The sequence below is a fragment of the Sturnira hondurensis genome, unplaced genomic scaffold, assembly GCF_014824575.4.
Source record: "Sturnira hondurensis isolate 20B ecotype Veracruz unplaced genomic scaffold, ASM1482457v3 Scaffold0006805, whole genome shotgun sequence".
Classification (NCBI taxonomy): domain Eukaryota; kingdom Metazoa; phylum Chordata; class Mammalia; order Chiroptera; family Phyllostomidae; genus Sturnira; species Sturnira hondurensis.
In genome coordinates, this window is record NW_028079436.1 from 1814533 (window position 1) to 1826955 (window position 12423).

Sequence of the window (12423 nt, forward strand, 5' to 3'; positions counted from 1 at the left end):
AAGGCTGGTCTACTCGAAGTTGGTTCTTACTGTTAGAGTCTACCTCTTCAGGGGCCCCCGTGGAAAGCCCCTCCTAGTTGGCGGCCCTGAACCCCCATTTTTGTTCCTCTCCACTCATGAGACTGCCCCAGACTCTGCTTTACCAGCCCCTCAGCCACAGCTCTTCTCTCGGCTTCTCAAGCCCCCACCACAGCTCCCCCATCTGTAAATGTTCAAAGGCAAAAAGCGAAGCCAACTGTCAGGCCTGCTTCTACGCTTTCCTTCCAAGAACTTGGTCTCTTAGGCTTTCACTGCCATGTTAATTCCCCAGTTCTTTCAAGCAGTTTAAAAACAACAAGCTTTCTTTCTCATTCTGAACTAGAGGGCCAGGTTCATCTGCACGAGCTGGCCAACCACAGCCAGACTGGAGCTGTCCTGGTTTTCCCAGAGGCCAGAAGGGCAAGCTGGATGGGAGTGTGAGAGGGACCGGCGTTCTTGCCTGTTCAAGTTTTTTGTGGTGACAGTCATCTAGGAGTGGAGTACTGTGTTATACACCGCCTGTGATTGACCTTCTTTTTTAAAAATATTTTTTAAAGATTTTACTTATTTATCTTTAGAGGGGAAGGGAAGGCGAGAGGGAGAGAAGTATCGATGTGTGGTTGCCTCTCGTGCGTCCCCTGCTGGGAACTGGCCTGCAACCCAGGCATGTGCCCTGACTGGGAATCGAACCATGATCTTTTGATTCACAGGCCTGCGCTCAATCCACTGAGCTACACCCGCCAGGGCTGTGATTGACATTCTTGATTCGGATTGGCATAACTTCAAGGCCTTCCACTTGACTCCTACTTCATAGATTCGAGAGCCCCTACAAAAAAGTTCTCAGGTGCTGGGAGTATTTATCTGAGGTATAAAGAATAAGAAAAATAGCCCCGGGGTGTAAAAAAGACTTATGCCACAGCTCCATTTATTATTCATCCTATGAAAGTTCCATTCCAACCAGAGCACCCGGAGGCACTCAGGTTTGCCCAGTACCGGTGTCAGCCCGGACCGTGCATGCATCCGTTTTGGAAAGTCTGGTCACTTCCTTTACCGGTGCGAGGTTAGGCTGATGATGACTCAGCCTCTTTCGTAACGAACTGCGGAAGGTTTGTTGCATGTACATGCAGAGAGATTGTGGGGTCCTCCTGTTGCCTGAATGGAGACTGGATTTAGGAACTGCCTTAGATGTGGGAAGTCGGGGAAGGGCCTGGTTTTCCCCTGTGGGGGCTGATACCAGGCCTCTACCCACAAGCTCTTGCTTCTATCTGACTACCTGCCCCCTGGGCAGCCAGTTGGGTGATTGATTACCCGCCTCCCCTGCTGCTAAGAAGACTTTAACATCTTCACAACCACCATCCATCCCTGAGAGTCAAAGATAAGGCACCCTGATTGCAGCTAGATTCTTGCTGCTCTGGGGTTTGTTTGTTTGTTTGTTTTTTACTTTTTTATTGAATGTATTGGAGTGACATTGGTTAATGAAATTATATAGGTTTCAGGGGTACAATTCTATGATACATCTTCTGCATATTGTATTGTGTGTTCACACCCCAAGTCAAGTCTCCTTCCGTCCCCTCTGACACTCACACGTTCCTAACCAAGGTCTTGTGGTCCCACCCTTTCCTGGCGGTGACACAAAAGAGTGTCAAAGGTGCATGACTCTCCTCCTCCGAAGCTCTGCAGAGACCTGCACGTGACCGGACCTCCAGCCTACGTTTCAGCTCAGACTGCCTTGTCGCTGCAGGAGTTAAGGAGGGGCCTACTCTAACTTTGCCTCGGAAGTCGGCCAGCGTCCAGAGCAAACCTTGACTCAGAATCAGGCTGCCCGGAGCCTCCCGTTGTCTTCGGTAAGCTCTCCAGTGCCGTCGTCAGAGTCACCGTGTTCTGTGATCCTTGCAATCCACGGGGTTCTCACACGTCCCAGCCACTCCGCCTTCCATTGTCTTCTTCTTCATCCAAAGTCACCAGAGCTCAAAGCTTAAGAAGCGGAAGAGCCACCAGATGCTAGAAGTTATTGCCAACCTACTTACCCTCAGTAACAGGTTTTGTTATTTTAGAGAGGTGAGCAATCCAACGACACAATTTCGTTCCAAGGGTATGTTACCTGGGATACCGAATGCCATAGGTCTGTCCCCTCGGGAAGAAGAGTCTGTGGCAAGGATGAAAGGGCTGGCAATTTACCTGGGAGTTGGGAGCCCAGGTTGGTGAGACTCAGGGAAACAGGGAGGCGAGACAAGAAAGGTATGTAGCAAGTGACACGATACATCAGGGTGAAGTGACACATTGCTGTGCCGACCACAGCGTCACACAGAGGCATGGAGCCCCTCAGCAGGTATGTTGGTTCATTACGTGGAATTTCTCCAGAAGTGTTGGAAGGAAAAAGCATGCCTTACCACAGCAGAGGAAGGGCAAAGGAGAGGGGGATTTGTACACCAGCCTCCCTTTCCCTCTCACACCCAGTTGGTCAAGGTCTTCTCCACGGGAGCGTTCCTCCTGGACCGTCCGAGCTGCAGCACCTGGACCTGGGCAGCCACGGAGGGGGCCGGGCCGAATGCGCAGGACGCAGAGTTTCACCCATGACCAGAGCGAAGGGGCGACCTGGTGTGGGGGGTAGTGGAGGGATCTGAGAAGGCACGGAAATTTGTGCCAATGCCAGTGAAAATTACAAAAACTGATGTAAGAAGATGGCAAATCTGAAGGGTTTAGAACCATTAAAGAAATGAAATGAGTTGTTTCAAAATATCTTCCTACAAAGAACATACAAAGGCCAGCTTTAGGGTGAGTCCTCCCCAACTTCCAAGTCACAGTAACGCCGGACATAAACTGCTCCAGAAATGGACAAAAGGTAGTGTTTCCCAGCTGTTCCTGTGAAGCTAAAATATATTATAATAAACTCAGAGGGAGACAGTATTAGAAAATTATGATCTTATATGTGATCACAAACATGGACACAAAAATTGTGAACAAAGTGCTCTGAATGCAAAACCAGCGTGTGTGAAATGTTATTACATAGTAATGAAGTTCAGTTTATTCCAAGAACTCAGGATTCAGCACTAGAAAATGCATTTATTGCTTGATTGGTTTTAGAGGGAGACGAGAAGGCAGAGAAAGAGAGAGAGACTTTAACTGTGTTGCTCCACCCGTCCATGCATTCACTGGTTGCTTCTTATGTGTGCCCTGACCGGAGATCGAACCCGCAGCCTTGGTGTATTGGGATGATGCTCTAACCAACTGAGCTACTTAGTGAGGGCTGGAAATTTCTCAATGTAGTTCGACACATTAACCGACTAAAGAAAGAAACCACATATCCAAGCACAAAGAGCATTATTGAAACTTAATATCCACCCTGGCTGGTGTGGCTCAGTGGATTGAGTGCCAGCCTATAAACCAAAGGGGCGTCAGTTCGAGTCCCAGTCAGAGCACATGCCTGGGTTTCGGGTCAGGTCCCCAGTGGGTGCCACGTGAGAGGCAACCACACACTGATGTTTCTCTCCCTCTCTATAGAAATAAGTAAATAAGTAAAATCTTCAAAAAGAGAAATGTAATATCCATTTATTAAAGCTACTTTTAGCAAAGTTGAAACAGGAGGGGACATTAATCTGGTAAGCTTACAACAAGTACTGTGCTCAGTGGTGGGATGTGTTAAGTGTCCCTTTCAAAGCAGGGCAGCACCGGACCCCTGCAGGAGGGCCGTGTGCCCGGCACAGGCCCACGGAGCACCACGCGCATCAGAGACATCGTGAGTTGCAGTCTGTGTTGTGACAACTTCCCACTGGCTGGAAGTCAAGTGTCTTGAGAAGAGGCTTCCTTTTTCCTGTGTGCACAGAGGCTTGGTGTGAGCTAGTGGTGGCCCTGGGTATTGTCACCTCCACTCCTTTCAAAAACTGTGACTTGAGGTCCTGGCTTCACAAGAGATACAAGCAGAACTACGTAGTATGGGGATCGTATTGCGAGAAACAAAATTCGTATATTCATATAGCACATATAAGGCATATATATGCAGATGATACAATATGACAAAAATAAAACCCAAAAGAATGTAGAGCCAGTCAAATAATTGAAAGGAAACAGTTTATTTAACAAATTGCTGGATCACATACAAAATCAATTACATGTATCAGCAACAAATAGCACTGTAATTTTAAGGATATTCATAATACTTACCAAAAATAAAGTGCCAGAGAATAAATCTTAGAAAGAAATGGGAAAGAATTTAAAACTTTATCGAAAGACAGTAAAGAGGACCTTAATAAAGGCAGAGACCCACTGCACTGTGACTGCACTCTGGCCAAGGACAGGACACCGATGCTGTAACTTGGAAACTGATCTATAAATTCAGTGTAGGTCCTACCAATGCCCCAGCAATCGGGGGGCTTACAAAAACACACACAGAAGAACGAGGGTCCACGCACGGCCAGTACAAGCCTGAAGAAGACCGGAGCAGAGAAGACGTCCACGAGGTGTCTGGCTTTGGTGATCAGATCAGGGTGCTGTTGGTGTGGGGGAAAGAGTGGTCCTTGGCAGAGGATGCTTCCCCCCGCAGGGGAAGTTTGACAGGTTTGGGTTTCCACAGCTGAAGAGGAAGGAGGGGATGCTGTCGTCATCGGTGGGTACAGCCCAGGGATGCTACTGAACAATACACAGGACGGCCCCTACGACAAAGAATTATCCCATTTAAAATGGCACTACTGCCAAGGTTGAGGATCCAGGGGAAGAGATAGACTAATTAAAAAAGGAAAGAAAATATGACCTTGGAGTGAGCATATCCAGCCGGGAGCAGCTGTCACACACATATTGGGTAAGTTCAGGAGAGTCTATTTGATACAGGGACTGTTACAAAAGCGAGAACAGGGAATGGAGAACCCCCGAGGGAAAGTGCAGTCCCCTGGGGTTAACAGGAGCTATAATAGGACAGGGAACAGCTACTAAAACCCAGAGACTCAGAGGGCTGCGCAGAGAGGGCCCAGGGTGGGAGCAGGGACCTTCAGGCAAGGGCCACAGCCAACTTGTGGCGATTCTGCAAGGAGAGAACTCAGAGGACAAACACCCTGACTTCACTGACCTCTGATCGCGTGTCAGCGCTCCTCGCGGCCAAACCCGGTGGGTAGCCCTGACCAGGAAAGCCGTGAACACAGCCCAGACAGGTCTGCCTCCCCTTCCCGGGCCCAGGGAAGGCTAGAGAAGGGCTGGGCGTACATCTAAAGGCGCAAACAGGAACTCTCCAGCCAAAGGGAAGGATTTCATGAATAAACCACCCAAAGCACAGATTCCCGGGGCAATTTAACATTCATCAAACTTGAAAAATGAAAAGGCGCAAACTAGGACAAATATAGAGCACTTTATTTTTTAATGTATTTTTTTGATTATGCCATTACAGTTGTCCCATTCCCCCCCTTCATTCCCCTCCACCCTGCACACCCCCTCCCACCCACCTTCCCCCCTTTAGTTCATGTCCATGTGTCATACGTTTTTTAGCTTCTACATTTCCCATACTACTCTTGCCCTCCCCCTATTTTCTCCCTACTGTCTGTGCTACTTATTCTCTGTACCTTCTCCCCCCTCTCCTCCTCCCACTCCCCTGTTGCTAACCTTTCATATGATCTCCATTACTGTGGCTTCGCTCATGTTTTAGGAGTTCACTTAGTTTGCTTTTGTTTTAGGTGTGGTTGTTAATAACTGTGAGTTTGCTGTCCATTCACTGTTGATATTTTTTATCTTCTTTTTCTTAGATAAGTCCCTTTAACGTTTCCAGAAGGGGAAGAGGAAGAGCAACAAGTAGAAAACTCATTTGAACAAATAATAAAGGAGAACTTCCCCAGTCTGGCAAAGCAAATAGACTTCCAGGAAATCCAGGGAGCTCAGAGAGTCCCAAACAAGTTGGACCTGAGAAGGAACACACCAAGGCACATCATCATTACATTAGCCAAGATTAAAATGAAGGAGAGAATCCTAGAAGCAGCAAGAGATAAGGGGACAGTCACCTACAAAGGAGTTCCCAACAGACTGTCATCTGATTTCTCAAAAGAGACCTTACAGGCAAAAAGGGTCTGGAACGAAGTATTCCAAGTCATGAAATCCAAAGATCTACATCCAAGATTGCTCTATCCAGCAAAGCTTTCATTTAGAATGGAAAGGCAGATAAAGTGCTTCTCGGATAAGGTCAAGTTCAAGGAGTTCATCATCACCAAGCCCTTAATATAGAGCACTTTAAATGACAGAGGAGTAGTTCCCAGAATGTGTAACAAAATCCTCTTCATCAATAGGAAAAAGATAAACAACCCACCAGAAAAGTTTTTCAGAAGGTAAATGACATGAATAAGCATTTCTTAGAACAGGAAACACAGATGGCCAACAAACATATAAAGAGATGTTCAGCCTTGTTAGTAGTCAGGGAAATGCAAAACTGAACCACAATGAGATAACATTTCACACCCACCAGACAGGCGAAAATTAAAGAGGCAGATATTGCAAGTCTTGCCCAGACTGTGAAGTAAAAGGAATTCTCATACGTGGGACAGTAAACTGGCACCTGTGACACGCAGTGCCTAGTGACATCGAGGATGCATGGACTCTGTGACCCAGAATCTCGGCCTGCAGTGTGTTTTAAAGACACTCTTGCACGGATGCAACAAGCAAATATGTTCCTCACAGCATTGTTTTTAAAAATAACCTTTTCATAATATGGAATGTAAATTGGAACTGGAAAAATACTAAAACATGGCATTTTTATTTTAGAATGATCTTCAATTAACAGAAAAAGTGTGAAGAGAGTACAAAAAGTCCCCATGTACTGCACACTCATTTCCCTCTAATGGTACGTATTACATTTTCACATTAGTGCACGTCTTTCTTTTCATCTTTACCCGAGGATATTTTTATTGATTTTTAGAGAGAGGGGAAGGTGAGGAGAAAGAGAGAGAGAGAGAGAGGGAGAGAAGCACCAATTGGTTGCTTCTGTATGCGACCCACAGCCAGGGCTCAAACTGGAACCCAGGTAGGCACCCTGACCAGGAATAGAACCCTCAGCCTTTCAGTGCACGGGACGACACTCTGGCCACAGCTTCATGTCCTTTTTTAAAAAAGTATTATTTTAATAGCTGAAACTGAAAAAAACCCCTATGTATCAGTATGAAATAGATACATAAGTCCTGGCTTACTGTTCATTCACTGGATTGCAGTCAGTACGACTGATACAGTAGCGTAAATGAACACAGAGAGTCAGCACGCACGAGTCCCAGAAGATTTTGCTGAGCAGCAAAAGCGTGCCTTAAACCCCTCCAACACAAGTCCATTCATAAAATGGTCAAAAATAGGCAAAATAAAATATAGAATTTGAGGATATTCACATATGTGATAGAACTTAAAAATAGCAAAGAAATGATTAACCACAACAATCGAGGTGGTGGCCACCTCTGGTTGTGGGGGGGGGGATGCTCACACACCTCCTGGGGACAGGGTGGTAGACACACGAATTTTTATTTTCTTATGTTTTAAACTCTACACATAGGTCGTATATTCTCTTGTGCCTGTATGTTTCATAGTAATAATTTAGAAAACTCTGCCCTGGCTGGTATAACTCAGTGGATTGAGCATGAGTGGGCTGTGAACCAAAGTGTCGCTGGTTCTATTCCCAGTCAGGGCACATGCCTGGATTGCAGGCCAGGTCCCCAGTATGGGGCACATGAGAGGCAACCACACCTTGATATTCCTCTCCTTCTCTTTCTCCTTCCCTTTCCCTCCCTCTAAAAATGAATAAATAAAAGCTTTATATATATAAAAGAAGAACTCTTATCCCCTTGCTATTTTTTCTCCCTAAAGCATATTTTCCACGCAGTCCTCATCCTCCAGAATTCCGACTGGGGTGGAAGGGGACTCGTCAGAGCAAACAGGAACCAAGCCCTCTGGGCCCAAACCCAAGACATGTGACCATGTCTTCTCTTATCATTCTTTCAAACCCCAGCACACATCATGGTTTTTCCTGTTTCTCAGAAGCTGAAAAAATGCTGACATAATGTAATGAGTGGAAGTGCGGCTGCTCACACAGATCCACACGGAACCCTGGGCATCACCCCAGCTGCGGTCAGAGCAAAGGCCAAACCCAGGCCCTTCGTCAGGGAATGACCCTAAGTTTGAAGAGTCACGGAGCAGGTGACTCTTGCTGTGAGGGCAAGCGAGGCCACCATCATCTGCCCCAAAAGATGCCTTCCACAGCAGTGAGAGGCAACTTCTCAACCCATCCCTCTGCCCAGGGGCTGCTGGGCTCCGGGCACTGGACTCCGGCTGGGGCCTGGGAAAGTCTGCCATGGCTGATGTGCTCCGATGCCTCCACCCTCGGCCCTGCCTTGTACGTTCATGCGGTTGTCTGCCCGTCCGCCCAGCAAACGCTCTCAGAGCACCTGCCATGTGCTAGGTGCAGCTGTAAGCCCTGGCAACCCGTCAGGGGGCAGGGCACAGCCCTGTTCCGGCAGCATCACGCCCGATGACAAACAAATGAAACTGCCACAAACTGAGCTAAGTGCCATCCAGGAAAGACAGACAAAGGTAGAAGTAAAACAACCCTATGTCAAGGCGTGAGCCCGAAAGTCAGGCAGCCTGTGTTGCTGTTCTGCCTGTAGCACCTGTACGTCGGGCGAGGTAATCGGCCTTTCTAGGCCTCCGGTTCCCTTTTATAAATCGGAAGTGATGATCAAAGCTATTGAATAGCGTCGACTGAACATTTATTCTTTAAAAGAATGTGTTGAGCACCTCTATGTGCCAGCACTAGGGATTAGCCGTGAAGATGACAGGCAAGGTCTTGACCTCAAGCTGCTTACATCACAGTGAGGGAGAGCCACTTGGATAAGCAAAGGCCATTTCTGATAGCAGTGCGGATGGGGACTGAGGTGACAGAGCGAGACGAGGGAGGTCGGTGCTGGGAAGCAAGGGCCTCCTGAGATGCCAGGGAATTCCTCTCTGAGAGGGTAATGTTTTAGAGCTAAACGGTGAGAAGGAGCCAGCCATGTGAAAGGCTGGGGGAAGAGAGAGCTAAGCAGAAGGAATTAGTAAGAGTGAAAGTCCTGAAGGGGCAATGAACTTGGGGTGGTTGATGACTAGCAGGAACACATTCACATTAGGAAAAGTGTTCCCCCGCTTTGAGTTCCATTGTCGCTAAGGTGGTAGGCCTCCCTGGACCTGGGGTTCCCCCCACCCCCCCGCTGCTTCCTGGTCCTGGAGCCTAAGACACACTGGGACCTCCCAGGCTCCTGAGACCTGGGTGAGAAGACCCAAACTCCCATTTGCCCAAGTGTAAGTCCAAGGCCTTTGCCAAGGTGTCTGTAAGATCCCAGGGGCTGGTGTTCGCAGGACCACCACTGGATCCCTGCTCCTCCTGCTCTCTGTGGAGCTGGTTCATCCAGAACATTCTGTAGAAGCAGGGAAGAAGATGTCTTTTGATGCTCAGAAAAAGAAACTTAACACAGAAGATCAGGATTTAAGAATATTGCTGCTCCTGTTCTGCACCCGACAGAATGCAGCCCTTTCCCCCGAGTGCTGTTCTCATAGTGCAGCTGACTGACCAGCCACCCAGGTGGGGCAGGAGCAGTCTCAAAGTGAGCACTCAGGTTCCTGTTCTTTGAAGTCCTGTGCCCACCCCACTGTGGTGGGTTTTCCGGTTCTCCACCCCGGCTTTCACTCCCCTCCTCTCTAACCTTTTGCCATCTTGCCAGCTCCTCCTCCCTCCTCACCCAGTTACAGTTCCTTTCTAATACAGAACAATTTCTGCAGCCCTTTCGTGAACTCAGCTCCCTCCCTCCCTCTACTGGCTGGTTCAGGTATTTCCCCCAAGAATTCCTGCTGAAGCAGGATTCCTGACCGGTTGCAAGGCTGCCATGAAAAGCCCCTGCAACACACAGTGGTTCTAAGTGTTCAAGGTGTTTAAGACACATCAGGAAAACAAACGAAGGCTGTCTGCAGCGGAAGCCTAGGCTGAAGGAAGCCAAACCCTCTTCACCATCCTCTGGCTGAGTAGTTTTCTGGGGTGTTGACATACCCCATACCGCCCTCTAGTGCCTGGCAGATGTTAATTCTAGAACCTACTGTCCTCACTGCAGAGACAAATCACTAGCCTTCCCAGCATTATCCTCTATAACAGCCCATCCATCAAGGGTCTGCAGAGTAAAATCCTCAAACCAAGTTCTGTGTTCTGCACCGGAGCCATTACCCTTCATAGGGGAGGGGCTGTCAACTAAGGTGCCTCTGGGCAGTGCCTGAGTCCAGTAAAGGAGAGCGCTCAGGTGGGACCCTGAGCTTGGAAGGCCAAGCATCGAGAGATCATGGCCCTGGCTGGTGGCTCAGCTGATGGGAGCACTGTTCCGAGCACTGTTCTGAGCACTGTGCTGTTCAGGGACCCGAACCGTTTGGGGATCTATTCCAGTCAGGGCACATATCTAGGTTGCTGGTCTGGGTGTGCGGGAGGCAGTGGGTTGATGTTTCTCTCCCTCTTTCTCTCTTCTTCCCTCCCCCCCTGTAAGATCCACTACCATGTCCTCAGGTGAGGATAAAAAACAGGCGAGCCATCCTTGGTCTCAAGTCCTTCTCTGGACCGCTCCATGCCTCACAGCTTCTGCTGCCCACTCTAAACACTGGCCAGTGCACAGCAAGAACCAGGGGGTAAGGGTGACTGGCCCTCGGGCAATGACAGAATCAGAGTTGTGACCAAACATCGCTTTTTATTTCCTCACCTCTCGGGCTCAGTCTCAGCTCTGTGGGGGAAAAGGCCGTCTGCTGGTCACTCAGATCCTAGCACGGTACGGGCACCCCGAAAACGCCCGTGGCAGAAGGAGTGGGTGGAGGAGTGAATGAGGAGGGTGAGGGCGCCCCATTCACTCCCGCTGCCTCCTCACCCTGACCGGAGTGCATGCGGCTCCTAACGCGGCTTCCCACTCCCTCCCTCCCCTGCTCTCCAACCTCCAGCCCCCACGTGACTGTTTCCCTGGTTCTCCTCTGGCCCTGGTCCCAAAAATCTGCCCTTGCTGTCAGAGCGCTAGGCTACGCACCAGGAGTCCCAGCTCTGGCATCAGTCAGCTCTTCTCTCTCGTGGCCCCGTATGTACCCTGAAATGCGGCCCTCCCTTGGCCCCAGGAAGTGAGTGGGGTGGGAAGGCGCCCAACCTCACTTAGGACTGCAGCAGCCTGACTTCCCCCTCCCCCTCCCCTCCCCTCCCCTCCCCCTCCCCCTCTCCCCAGTAGCATCTATCTCTTTGTAGTCCTACCTCCTTCCTCCCAAACCCCTGGGTACTGCTGGTCAGATCTCCATCAACATGATTTTGGCCTTTTGAGAATGTCACATCAATGGAAACAGGCAGTATGTGGCTTTCTGAGACCAGCGTCTTTGACCTAGCATAATGACTTAGAAATTCATCTCAATTGTGTGTTTTCTTTTTCTTCCTTCCTTATTTATTTATTTTAATAGCTAATTAATTTTGCTGAGTAGTATTTCAACACATGGAGGTATGAGTGTGTTTCTCCATTCACTTGTTGGATGTGTGAGTGGCTTCCAGTATTTGACAATTATGAATAGAGCTGCTATAAACATTTGTGTGTGGGTACTTTTGTGCACATTTCTCTGGGGTAACTACTGAGACATAGAATTGCTGGGTTGTATCATAAGTGTATGTTCAACTTTATAAAGAGAATTGCTTTCCAAACTGGCTGTATCATTTTGTATTTCCATCGGTAATATATGAGGATTCCAGCTGCTAGCTCCTCCCCAGCACTTAGTCTTGCCAATATTGTTTATTTTGATTATTCTAATAGATGTATACTGATACCCCATGACAGTTTTAATTTGAATTTACCTAATGTAATAATGTAAGGCTAATAATGTCCAAACATTTACATAAATGTAATTATTGACATATTGTGGCTTCAGCCTGACATTTAATATTTTGTTTTCTGTTTGTTCTCTCATTTCTCATCTTTTTATTCCCTCACCCACCCACCATCTCCAAAGTTAATTATGTATTTCATCTGTTAGTCCTTTATCCAGTACAGGAGTTATAATATCTTCAAATGTCTAATTTGACTTTCCATTTTCTTGGAAAGAAAAGATGATGGCATTTATTTATTTATTTATTTATTTATTTTCTCCATTAATCTATTATCTGAACCCTGAAAAAGGATGTTAAATTAATCAATCTGAAGTATAATCATAGTATAACCATGCCAGAAAGACTCAGCATTATACTTTCATCCTGTAGGAAAAAAAAAACAAGCAGAAATGTGACAATAAAATAATGAGATGAGTTTCCATTATTTTTCTTCCTCTCCTGTAAAAAAATCAACCCCTCTACGCTGGCTTCCTCCCTGGGCAGCGACATACCCCACCCCCACCTCCCACCCCCGCCCTTGCTGCACACAGAGCAAAGCCTTT